We start from the raw sequence: 13,942 nt of genomic DNA, 5'->3' as shown, positions 1-13,942 counted from the left end.
ACCCGAAAACATAATTCAGCAGATGGAGAGTTGTCTCATTGACACTCATACCACATCTTCTTATATCTATAGAATCACTATACACTAAAATATTATTCTGAAGGAATCAATATACCCAGATATATTATTACAAGCCAACCAGTCTCTTTAGTATGTATTGCTACTATATGTTGTGTACCAAGCAGATACATAGCAAATACCAGCTTTTAGTCTTGTGTGGTCTGACCCAGCCAGGGATGAAAACTCAAAATAACTGAAACAAGCTTATTTTTAAAAAGCTGTTCTAAATATCATTTTAAAGAAACAAAAAAAAGTTCAAATTAATGTTATTTATTAAAATGAGAAATGATTAATGTAGCATTCACCTTGTATAATACTGTTACCTAAGATATAAGAATATGGTAATATTGAAAAAAACATACACCCTGCTTTAGAAAACCCTCATACATATTGTATGGAAGAATCTTAGGTGTTTAATTGTTACAGAAATTTCAACTTTACAATCTATTCCACTTGAAAAAAGTAAAACAAATAATAATATATTGCATTTTTTTGTGACTACTAAACATACAAATAAAACAATATTAGCATTCTATAAAATATACCATTCTTTTAAATGCATTATGAAATACTATTTAAACTATTGCAAAAGAATTCACTGGCTAAAATCACGAGGAGCAACATTCAATTTCATGGGTAGGGTGTTAGATATTGTTTTAAAGCTGAGAAAAATTTACAAAGTCAGAAGATTTACCATTAAATTCATAAACAAGTTAAAAATATCTTTTCTACAAAAAATAAGAGTTGTCTCCTATTTGCATAAGCCTTATCATGAAATACTATTACCAAAAGTACCTACAAATATGGGAGATAACTCATTAAACTTAAAAATGAAGTCATGATTGTGAGGAAGGGGTGTTTAATATCAGATAAAATTGAGAATGAAAACACTTTGGAGATGATGATGACGTAAATATAATTTGAAATCACCATGTCAGACCAAACCACTTAATGCATTATCTAGACTTATGTTTACAAGCTGATTTTATTCAGAGAGCTCTAAATAATACTGTCATCTTACTTTATTTACATCTGATATAGCATATCTAACATAAAATATATAACAATTATAAGTAAACCAATACATTCTTATTTATTGCAGGCCTTCCATGCAGTGAACAAACTAGCTCATATGAAGAGATAAGCATTGTAAGCAGTGTATTCCCACCCCTTAACCCTAAATATCAGCCTGCTAGTTTCCACTTCTCACAACTTATGCTTAGTTTGTTAAATTCAAAAACAAGTTAAAATCTTTTTATAAAAAAATTAAGAGTTGTCTCCTCTTTGCATCAGCCTTATACGAAATACTGTTACCAAAAGTACCTTCAAATAAGGGAGATAACTCATTAAACTCTAGGAGTAGTTATCTGGAATTATTTGTAGTGATTTGGATGAAGAGTTGTCTCATTGTCAATATTTCACATCTTCTTATATTTATTTACTCATAATAGGACAGTAGGATTAGTTAGAACAGGAGTAAAACAATATGCCCCCCCCCCAAACCTAAAAGGGCATAAAAATTAATTTTTACCAATGGCAGCTGGTTGTTCTCACAAGTTACATCAAAGTCTTACATTAAACACCTAGTACATGTATTAATTAAGACTATTTAGGGGGAACTGTAGGCCTATGAAATTCGAAAGTAATCAACATATCTGGTTTAAAAGAATAAATCTTTACAACTGGCTCTCCCCCTCTTTCTATCTCTCAGAGTAAACATAATTGTATTACTACATATTTTTTTGTCAATAAGTGTTTCCAAGTTCCTCAGATCAACAGAATCCATTCTTCTGCTTCAGTTGATTTTTAAATTAACAAGCACGCTTTGTCTACAAATAGAAAATAAAATTTCATTCAAAACATGTAAACTAAAATTCACAAAAAATTATATATAATGTTGATGTCAGAAGATATTTACATTGTATCCATATATGGAGTAACCAGGAGACAGAGGCTGAAGAAATTCTTCATATAAAGCAGTTCAGAATTGTATCAAATCTTATGGCATCTTAAGTATGAAATGCCACCATTGTACTTACATTTTGCTTCAGATTTGTTTAAATAAACATGTCAATTTTTTCAGGCACCATGGATTAAAATTTTTCATTCAACCAAAGATTTGATGGATAAGGACAATACGCCTTCAAACTAGTTTAACCCTGCCACACTCTGTATGTGCCACTTATTCAGTGGTTAATGTTTGTTGCTGTGTAACATATTTGTTTTGTTCATTATTTTGGACATGAATTAGGCAGTTTGTTTTCTCGACTGAATTTTTTTACAATTTTCATTTTTTGGCCAATTTATAGCTAACGTAACATGTATGTGGTATGGGTTTTACTCATTTTTGAAGGCAGAATTGTGACCTATAGCTGTTAATTTATATGTCATTTGGTTTTTTGGAGAGTTTTCTAAAATGCAATCATACCACATCTTCATATTTCTATATCTGTAATTAGGTATTGTATTATTATAGAAGCAATAAACTAGAACCGTTCATTATCTTTAATGTTACCTTGAAACAAGGATTTTGTTACCGTCAACATACATACCTTAAAGTTGATATTATTTTACATCCAGGTCCTACTTTCCTTAGATTTTACTTCAATAAATATCCAGGATAACTGAAAAAAAAATGAATCCTTAACTGTGATGGTAGTAAAAACACTTATTGAAGGCCATATGTTGACCAATAGTTGTTAACTTGTATATCTTTTAGTCTCTGGTGGAGTCAGTTGTCTCATTGACAATTAATTACCACATCTTATTTCGATATTTATACATGTATATGAAATTTAGTCTATTTTATCAACATCTAATCATAGCAGTTAATACAGATAAATAAGATATACTATTGCTAAAGTGACATATAGGTCCAATGGGCCAGGTGTAAATATCAAATTGCTATGAATATACATGTAATTGTTTTGATGTATGTGATGATACACAAATATTATTGCAATATATAATATATAAACATATAGATATTATCTAATCAATACAATTTATAATATCTTTCAATAATAGGAAGCAATTTTTTTTTTTAAATACAAATATAAAAAGAGCAGTTTGAACACCGGAAAGAGAGAGAGGAAGATATATAGAAAGAGAAAGAGAGTGAGAGAGAATAGTGTGGTGAGTTTTCAATACATTGAATTTTATTTTAGTAAAGTAAATACAGCATTTTCATTTATAACATGTATAATATTAAATGTAAAGTATTTACATTATGTATGTAATACGTATTTTGGTCATAACTGTTAATTGTGACCTGTGGTACAGGAACTGTACCCTTGCTTTTCTTTCAGGAGCACCAATGTTTTTAAAATTCTCTATTTTATTGGGTTAGTTACTCAATCTGGTTTTCTGGTTAGTGTCAGATTTCTCCCTTAGAAATTTCTCCCTTTTCTACACTAAAATGCGAACTTGTACATCAAAATCATAGCTGCTGAAATGAAATGACTAGACATCTACTACATGTACCTTATGCATATTTACCTTGTCTTTCGAATGTTAAAGCCTCATGCAGACCCAGTTGTGATGTTCCTCATCTGGGAGATTAATCAGTATATACTCATTCTTCCTTTTTACAAGGATAGGTTGTTGGCATATCTCTCAATCCCAAACCTGAAGAACCAGAGAATGTTTACTCAAGCTTTATTTCATTTAGATCAATTGCAGACCAAGGCTGAAGAGTCAAATCTACCAAAAATTTCATATCAGAGTTTTCTTCTCCTAGACATCCTTTGAAGGCTGATGACCATCATCCAGCGGGCTATTTAACCCATAACTGGGGCAAGGTTGATGAGTGTAGGGATGTCCGCATGGCGATCAGCCTACACACTTTATCTCTAGGGACCTTGCTACTCCGAGATCCTCTACAGTAAAGCCTAGGACACTAGATCCTAGTTACCATGTGCTGTCACGGGGAGGCACTGTAGAAGTCTTGTTAGTGTAGAGGCTATGTACTGGAAGGAAAGACTTACACACTCAGCTTTCTTTTCACCTATGAATATAAGCTATCCAGCGGCAGTGTAAGAGTCTATGACTCCCAACCACACTAGACGCATACACAAACCTGTGGTAACACCACCAGCACACAAAAAAAAGGGGTCATTATTTCAAATTTAGAAAAAAGAAGGTTTATTTATTTAAATTAAGAAAAAGAAATTGTTATTTATTCAAATTTAAAAAAAGAAATGGTTATTTATTCAAATCTAATAATAAGTAAGGTTTATTTATTTATATATTTTAAAAAAGGAAGGATTATTTATTTAAATTTTTAAAAAGGAAGGTTTATTTATTTAAATTTAGAAAAAGGAATGGTTATTTATCCAAAAACTAGACAAGAGGCTGTCACAACGACAGCAAACCGGATTTATTAATATTTATTTGTGTCCTGGCAATATCACAAGAACCATTACTGATGAATGGTGAAAGTGAAAATCGTCAATATCAAATTTGACCTCCATTTTGTCATCAGTATCAACATATTAAAATTTGAAAAGCTTAGATTGAATGGTTCGTGAGTAAATGCAACAACGTGAATGGAAACGCCATTTTACAATCTTTCAAGAACCATAACGCCTGAACGGTAAAAGTCAAAATCGTCATTTTTGAACTTGACCTCTATTTTGTCATCAGTAACAACATATAAAAATTTCAAAAGCTTTGGTTGAATGGTTCATGAGAAAATGCACGGACACGACTGGAAACACCATTTTTCAATCTTTCAAGAACCATAACTCCTGAACGGTAAAAGTCAAAATCGTCATTATTTAACTTGGCCTCTATTTTGTCATCAGTAACAACATATTAAAATTTGGGAAGCTTTGGTAGAACAGTTCATGCGTAAATGCACGGACACAACTGAAAACTCCATTTTTCAATCTTTCAAGAACCATAACTCCTGAACGGTAAAAGTCAAAATCGTCATTATTGAAATTGACCGCCATTTTGTCATCAGTAACAACATATTAAAATTTGGGAAGCTTTGGTAGAACAGTTCATGCGTAAATGCACGGACACGACTGGAAACTCCATTTTTCAATCTTTCAAGAACCATAACTCCTGAACGGTAAAAAGTCAAAATCGCCATTATTGAACTTGACCTTCATTTAGTTGTCAGTAACAACATATTAAAATTTTAAAAGCTTTGGTTGAACGGTTCATGAGTTAATGCACGGACAACATTTGATTGCCGCCCGCCCGGCCGCCCGACCGCCCGACCGCCCGACTGCCCGACCGCCCGGCCGCCCGGCCGCCCGCCGTACATCCCCAAATCAATAACCGACATTTTTGTCACAAAAATCCGGTTAAAAAGGAATTATTTAAAATCCAGAAAAGAAAGTGTTATTTATTTTAATTAAGAAAAGAGTTATTTCTTTAAAATCTAGAAAGAAAGTGTTATGTATTTAAATTCAAAAACGAAAGTGTTCATTATTTTGAAATTTATAATGCATTTCATCCAAAAGTACAGGGTTATTTGTACTTCACAAACTTTAAAGCAGTATCAGAACAGTGTGAAATTACAACACCAACACATTACTTACTTCCCCTCCTTACCCAGCAACTCTCTATTACACTAGGCCATGGAGTAGCCCTCCCCAACCTCCAAGCCCTCACATAGACTGGACTCTCATGGGTTAACCCTCCCTGACCCCAAGCCCTTAAAAACAAGTCCCTGGATTTCCATGGGGTAATCCTCCCCGACCCAAAAACCCTTAAAAACAAGTCCCTGACTCCCATGGGATAACCCTCCCCGACCCAAAGCCCTTAAAACAAGTCCCTGGATTTCCATGGGGTAACACTCCCGACCCCCAATCCCTTAAAAACAAGTCCCTGGACTTCCATGGGGTAACCCTTCTCGACCCCCATCCCTTAAAAACAAGTCCCTGCATGGACTCCCATGGGGTAACCCTCCCTGACCCCCAATCCCTTAAAAACAAGTCCTTGGACTCCCATGGGTTAACCCTCCCCAATCCCCATCCCTTAAAAACAAGATCCTGGACTCCCATGGGGTAATCCTCCCCGACCCCTAATCCCATAAAAACAAGTCCCTGGACACCCATGGGGTAACCTTCCCGGACCCCCAAGCCCTTAAAAACAAGTCCCTGGACCCCCATGGGATAACCCTCCCCGACCCCCATGCCCTTAAAAATAAGTCCCTGGATTTGTTTTGGGTTAACTATCCCCTACCCTGTTGCCCTTAAATACAAGTGCCTGGAGTCTCACTCTCCCTTTCATCCGACCCCTAGGCCTCTCCTCCAAGACCTTTGAGCTCTTAAATTCCAGTTCCTGGATGTTGCCTTATTCCACCCAACCTGCTCCAAAGCTCAGTCCCAGGTCAACTATATATAAAGCTGTTGCTATGTGGGTCGAGGGGATAATTAAAGAAAGCGAAGAAGAAAACATCAGCAAGCCAGTATAACCTTTACCTTTTATTCTATCCATATTGTGATTGGGTAAGGTGATTGGGTATAGTGATGGGGAATAGTGATGGGGAATAGTGATGGGGAATAGTGATGGGGAATAGTGATGGGGTATAGTGATGGGGAATAGTGATGGGGTATAGTGATGGGGAATAGTGATGGGGAATAGTGATGGGGTATAGTGATGGGGTATAGTGATTGGGTTTGGTGATGGGGTATAGTGATGGGGTATGGTGATTGGGTTTCATGTCTAGTTTATAGGTAATGTTCTACTGACTTGCTAGTGTTCAATTTTTAAACAATTTAAAAAAAAGTAAGTAATGTATTCATGTTGCAATCAGACGCTATAATAATACAGTATTGGTTAAATTCAAGTTGTTGGAAGTCCAAATCTCAGTGAAACATTAAAATTTTCAAACTACTTTAGTTATTGTGAGCTAAATTTTGATATCTAAATTTAGGAAATGGAATGGTTATTTATTCAAATTTGGAAAAAATTAACAGTTATATTTATTTTAATTCAGAAAAAGATAATTACTTTAAAACAATACATGGATATATTTTAATGCTTCTTTAATAAATTAAAGTGATTTGTTTGAAATTTAATAAAAAAAAAAAAATATTGCTAAATTTTGTTAATCTAAAATCTTTTGTTTTTATCGTTAAAATTAAATAAATTTTGATGTTTTTATTCAAAATATTTAAAAGGAAAATTCCCGTAAAAATAATGTATCAGCCATTACTTCCATCACGACATAATTCAATTCGGCCTTCCCATGAAAATAATGTATCCATTACTTCCATCACGACATAATTCAATTCGGCCTTCCCATGAAAATAATGTATCCATTACTTCCATCACGACATAATTCAATTCGGCCTTCCCATGAAAATAATGTATCCATTACTTCCATCACGACATAATTCAATTCGGTCTTCCCTAAAAAATAATGTATCCATTACTTCCATCACAACATAATTCAATTCCGCCTTCCAATGAAAATAATGTATCCATTACTTCCATCACGACATAATTCAATTCCGCCTTCCCATGAAAATAATGTATCCATTACTTCCATCACGACATAATTCAATTCCGCCTTCCCATGAAAATAATGTATCCATTACTTCCATCACGACACGATTTCATCAAAATCCGGAAGATGTTCTGTGTTTCTCAACCACTATCCAGTCTATCAGAAACATTCTGAAATTAAACTGAAGAAAGGATTAAAATACCTGAAAAAAAAACTATTAATTATTATGCATAGATATTACAGTTTTTTTTTTTTTTTTTTTTTTTTTTTTTTTGTAAAAGTAGAATGTTTGTCAGCACTAAATTATCAGAGACCATCTTTCCAACACATTACTTCAAATTAAAATTAAATATATTGCAGGTTACTTTTGATTTTAATTATAATAAACATGAAATTTTTTTTTTATCACAAATCTGCAATGTTTTGTGTTTGAATTAGTCCCAATAAAATATCTCAATGAAATGTTACTTTTAACTTTCAGGGAAAAAACTACAGACCAAAATATTAAAAAAGTATAGACTTTTGCATAAAATACCAAGTAATGTGAGGAAACCAATCGTATGCAGGAAAAGCTCAGTTGTAGTGACATTTATTCTCAGTATTACTAGTGACAGATAAGTACTGAAACTTGTACTTACAAGAGATCTAAACACCTCTACAACTATAACCTTCACTGGACAATTGTGAGTTCTAAAATAAAATGAGTATGGACGTCATGCAGTCAGATAAAGCAGAGGTATCTACTGCGCCAACTGTAGGAAATTTTATTTTTTTACCAGTGTATGTCATTTTGTTTTACTATATACTGCAACTCCAAGAACTTTTTTTGTTGGTGACTGTCTGTGTGATTTTTTTTGTGTGTGAATTTTTTACGTGTGAATTTTTGGCGTGTGAATTCGTTGTGTGTGAATTTTTAGTGTGTGAATTTTTTTGTATGTGAATTTTTAGTGTGTGAATTTTTAAGTCAGTTGTGTTGTATGTTTACCCAATTTTGGCTCCTCCGTCGTAATTATTGTAATGTTAACCAATTATGTCAATAAAAAGAAACAAGTAAGGCAAATACCACCGGTTTTCAATTTGTTCAGGTTGTCATAATGGAGTGGACCATTCGACTTAACCAGGTTTTATAAATTCCCCCTTTTTGAATTTACCATGAAGTCTATGCAAATAGATATGGCACTATGGAATGATTTTTAAGGTCATATTCAAAGAGGAGACCCTCAAGGTTGATCAAGGATGTCAAGGTCAGAGTCATGCCCTTCAGAACGATGTTCATAATACAGCATCTATACTAAAATAAAAACAAAAATTTGAATGTTGTAAAATTTTTATAAACAACTGGTCTGAAGAAAAAAGTTATAAAAATTAAAAAAAATAAAATTATGAAAGTCAAAGACAAAACAAAAATTGAATAAATTCATTAATATTGACTTTAAAATCTATTGGAACAGTTATACATTTAATCTGACTCTAAATTTAATTGACATTAACCAATTTTTCTTTAAATTGTAAATTTCTAGTAGCTCAGAAATACCAAACTGTTCTGAAAATTACTAGAATTATAAACATTCCTAAATAACGTCCCTCCACAGAACAGTACACAATACCCTTAAGATATCTGTCTCTCTGCTCTCTATTATTATCTCATTCATTCATTCATTCACACATCTTCCAGACAACCTATTTAGGAAGTATCATGTTAGTTATCCCACCCAGGTTAGTTCTTGATACTTTGTGAATAAAATGGTTTTATATTGATGTACCAGACATGGAGGGATGATTAAACAAGAAGTTTCATTTACCAGGTTTCCAGGAAAGGTGTTATTTTATTTTACATTTTACAAAAAAGTTTAGAAAAAATCCAAATTAAAACAAGTCATGTTTATCACAAAGAAAAAGATATTGTAAGATGGCAACCATAAGCATCTGACCTTTCTAAATCTTATTTCTAAGACCTTGGGAATTTGAAACTTTTCTGATCTCAGTGATTTACTGATTCGTTTCAGTTGTACATTCGTCTCTACATCTTCTATATAGTTGGTTTTATCCCACAAAACAGATCTTGTCTTGCTGATAATTTTTAAATTCTTTTCAAATTTTTCTCTCTCTATAATATAGTTTTTAAATTTTTCTCTCTCTATAATATAGTTTTTAAATTTTTCTCTCTCTATAATATAGTTTTTAATTTTTTCTCTCTCTATAATATAGTTTTTAAATTTTTCTCTCTCTATAATCTAGTTTTTTCTATCTATTTATAATTCATAGTTTTTTCTATCTATAAATAGTATATGTCCAAAATATGGTAAAAAAAAAGGTCATCAAAAGGGAAACAACTCCAAAAAATGTTGACTGACAAGGTTGATGATCGGTACCAAATTTCTTCTGTGTTTTGTTTTCAAAATCTGATCCATATCAAATTTAAAGGTGTGTGTTACTGGTAAAGTCAGGTGTGTTCAGTTCAATGATGATGTCATGTGATATTTACAAATTTTACCTTGGGTATAGTAAAATTCTGAATTCCCACCAAAATACTGTACAAAATTAATACCCTATTTCTATGATTACTGTACATATGAAGGTCTCTGATATCCTAATGATGATAACATACTACAACAACATTGTACATTTACCTTTGGTAACATACAATGTCTGACTTAAATAAAAATTGTATTAAACAATCATGCTTTTATTTACATATATATATATATACAAAGAAAGTACGGGTCGAGTACTTGGGGTCTGGGATAAGACTGAACAGGAAGTGGGAAACTCTGGGAGTAAGACTAAGGGCAGGTTTACTCATATCTTTTTATAGTTTTCATTTTTGCCAGAGAATTCCTAACCTGTTATGACCTATTAAAAGACCAAACTGTCAATGAAGTGTTCAAGATACAATCATCAATAAAACATCAACCAACCGATCAATCAATACCAATCAATCATTCATTTATTACTTGTCAGGTAATCTGGGGGCAACTGGCTAAAAGGGACAAAACTAACAAAATACAAATTGAACCTACTCCTCTCAACGACACACAATACTAAGCTGAAACATCCGACACCTCAAACTGTACCCTCTAAAGGTCCTCCAAAAACCATTCAGACAATGACTCTTCATGAAATGCCTCCTGAACCAAACTCTCCTCATAGCTGCTCTGCCTTCCTCGTCCCAAATCACAACTCTATCATGCTCATCAGTAAAGACCTCGTCATCCTCCAGAGACAGCTCCTCCACATCACTTACACCTTCTTCTAAATCCACAGGACTACAGCAAGGTAAAACCCTGGAGATTACATACTGCATCTGCAGATTTCGACCCTCACTTTCCAAGTTTGCGCCAAACATCTGTAGAGTCTCATCATCACTCTCCAACCTTTGTTTTACCTCACTATAATCCTCGGATAGGGCCTCCACCTCCTCTGATACCTCAATAACCCTCCTTTCCAGATCCTCCCACCACTCATCAGCCTGCTGCTGCTCCTCATCCCAGGTTGAGAAAAGGTCAGCATCATCTGTATCGAAAACCAACTCATGTTCCTCTACCTCCTCAAACACCGCTGTATCATTTTCAACAGTGTCATCCAAAGTAGAAATGACTTCTACCTCAAATGGCATTGCTGAAAACAAGGCAACACGGGGTACTTCCACCAAACACTGCTCCGGGTCAGCAGCCCTTGGTAGCTCAGGAGACTCTACCACAGGGGAAGGAACACCACAACACAAACCTTGAACCTGGGGTGACCTCTCTGGCTCTTCACATGGTCTAACCGAAGGACCATACGGACACAGACCTACAAAGTCTACAAACTCTCTCACTATACATAGTATACCAATCATTTTCTTGCTTTTTTTGTCGTTTTGTCTGAAAATACAGAAAAGTAAAAGGATCTTAGTGATGTTTGTTAATTAATAGCTTCGCTGAGTGCAGCCTGATACGACTGCAGTAGTTGAACCCTGAACAGTTTGCAAGTTTGGACACAACATTCAAGCTTGATACTGTTTGAATCTAGATTGCGATCAAATTTTTGACATAATATATAGGTTTCTCACAAAAAATAAATGTGGTGAAATATCTTTAAAAAAAAATGAAATGGGTAAAAATATTTGTATTTACTTTCATTTGAAAAATTCTTGCTATTGTGCAATACTGTGCAATTGAAGATTGCTTGCTTTGGTGCAATACTATGAAATTGAAGTTTTCCTGCAATTGCACAATACTTTATATAATAGTTTACACATCTCCTGTCATATCAGTATTCTTTGCTTTAATATACAGACAAGAAATATAAATCAATTTCGGAAACTAGATGTGTCAAAGTGACAAAAATGGCCCCGTCTCAAAAAGTTGAAAGATCTACAATTTCAATAACACATGTAGACACAAACATGATGGTAATCTAACATATAAAAAATTTGGAAGGGTTCCGCAGAACTGGGCAGTGGCTTGCCTACTTTTGCTGTAAATTGCAGGCTCAACAAAAATGAGGGAAAAAATCAATAAAAATATTCTGCTTGATACTATCTTTTGATAGTAGCAAGCTTCTGTCCAAGTTTGGTAAAAATATAGGATAGTTTATGAATCTAATAAATGTTTTAAAAACTCTAACCGCAGACTGGATGTAATGTTAACTGGAAGAAAAACTAAGTCCATTCATAAGTGAAATACAGATACACAGGTACAAAATATTAACAAAATTTCCTTCTAGATACTAACTTATGATTGTAAACAAGCTTCTGTCCAAGTTTGGTGTAAATTAAAAATAGTATAAGAAAGTTGTAAAAAAAAAAAAAAAATTTAACCAGAGTGAATGTGTTGTTTCCTGGCAGAAAATTATGCCCATTTTAAGTAAAATACGGAAAAATGGATTTATTGTTTTACAAAATTTACTTCTGGATACTATGTTATGATCATAAACAAGCTTCTGTCCAAGTCTGGTAGAAATCAAGTATAGTTTAAGAAAGTTATTAAAATTTTAAAAACTTTAACCACAGAGGGAATATGTAATGTTTTCCCGCAGAAAAACTATGTCCATATATAAGTAAAATACAGAAAAAATGGAATATCATTTTCACAAAATTTACTTCTGGATACTATCTTATGATCATAAACAAGCTTCTGTCCAAGTTTGGTAGAAATCCAGTATGGTTTAAGAAAGTTATTAAAATTTTAAAAACTTTAACCATGTGCAGAGTGAATATTTGTGGACGCCGCCGACGATGACGATGGAATGTAGGATCGCTTATTCTCGCTTTTGTCGACTAAAGTCGAAGGCTCAACAAAAATCAGCTCAGAATCTGGAGGCATATAGAAGAAAAGTCTGTATAACTGTGATTTTCAACAATTTTCAAAGTTGTAAACCCTTAATTTTGGCAAAATTTAGCAGAGCGGAATGAAACTTTAACTTGATCTGTAACTCATCATGAATAACTCACATACCAAAAATCAGTCCAATATCTGAAAGCATTTTGAAAAAAAGTCTGTATAACTATGATTTTAAACAATTTATCAAAGTCCATAGCCTGTAATTTTGGCAAAATTAAGCAGAGAGGAACAAAACTTTAACTTGATCTGTAACTCGTCTTGGTTAACTCACATGCCAAAAATCATCACTATATCTGAAAGCATTTAGAAAAAAAGGTCTGTATAACTGTGATTTTCCTCAATTTGTCAATGTCCAAAGCCCGTAATAATTTCTGTAAAATTTAGGCGAGCGGAACAAAACTTTAAATTGATCTGTAACTCATCATGATTTAACTCACATACTGAAGGCGTTGAGAAAAAACCTCAGTATAATGGTTTGTTGCGGAATGACGGAATTACAGACTTTCGGACAAGAGTAAAACTATATAGCATTGACAACTTCTTTGCAGGACCATAAAAACGCATACAACATACCACCAAAAAAAATTGCGGCCAAAAAAAAAAATAGCATTCAATGTCATTTGGAATTGTATTTTTTTAAATGGCAAAATAAAACTCTCTAAACTGACTTATTAGTTAGGTCACTTTTTTTCAATTTGATTCATATATCACAGTTAAAGATCTTCATATTGCTTCCTAAGTTCTTCCCTACTTTTTTAGATGACATCCATTTCATGCACTTAACCAAGCACTTCACACTCATAGGCAACTAACTGATCAAAGGTTGCATGTATATGGACCTAAATGAGGTGGAATTTATTATTATTAATCAATATTCCCTTTTTATAAATGTTTGAAACTAACAAAATTCATAGATACAACAAATAACATGAAATGGCATGGATAATTTTTTTTTAAAATACTTGATTAGCATAGGATTTTTTCAATAAAAAAAAATCATCAGATTTAAAGTATGAATTGCATTGTGAAAATGAAGATTTCATCAATTAAATTTCAGTCATAGATTCTAAATATCCTTTTTATATTAGAT

At 33.2% G+C, this 13,942-nt stretch overlaps 1 long non-coding RNA gene across 2 annotated transcripts; it reads right to left on the bottom strand.

Annotated features, from left to right (window-relative positions):
• Positions 1-314: 314 nt before the first annotated feature.
• LOC139529706 (uncharacterized) lies at positions 315-12,309 on the bottom strand. Of its 2 annotated transcripts, XR_011665875.1 has the most exons (4): positions 11,360-12,309; positions 3,559-3,687; positions 2,613-2,684; positions 315-1,889 (listed from the first exon to the last, which is right to left on the bottom strand). It is a non-coding gene; the product is annotated as an uncharacterized lncRNA (long non-coding RNA). The 2 variants fall into 2 exon arrangements; XR_011665874.1 differs by lacking the exon at positions 11,360-12,309 and having other exon boundaries at positions 3,559-4,345.
• Positions 12,310-13,942: the final 1,633 nt, after the last annotated feature.

The sequence above is a fragment of the Mytilus edulis genome, chromosome 7 (assembly GCF_963676685.1).
Source record: "Mytilus edulis chromosome 7, xbMytEdul2.2, whole genome shotgun sequence".
Taxonomy (NCBI): domain Eukaryota; kingdom Metazoa; phylum Mollusca; class Bivalvia; order Mytilida; family Mytilidae; genus Mytilus; species Mytilus edulis.
The sequence above is the reverse complement of the archived record's forward strand: the minus strand, read 5'-3'. Positions and strand labels throughout refer to the sequence as shown.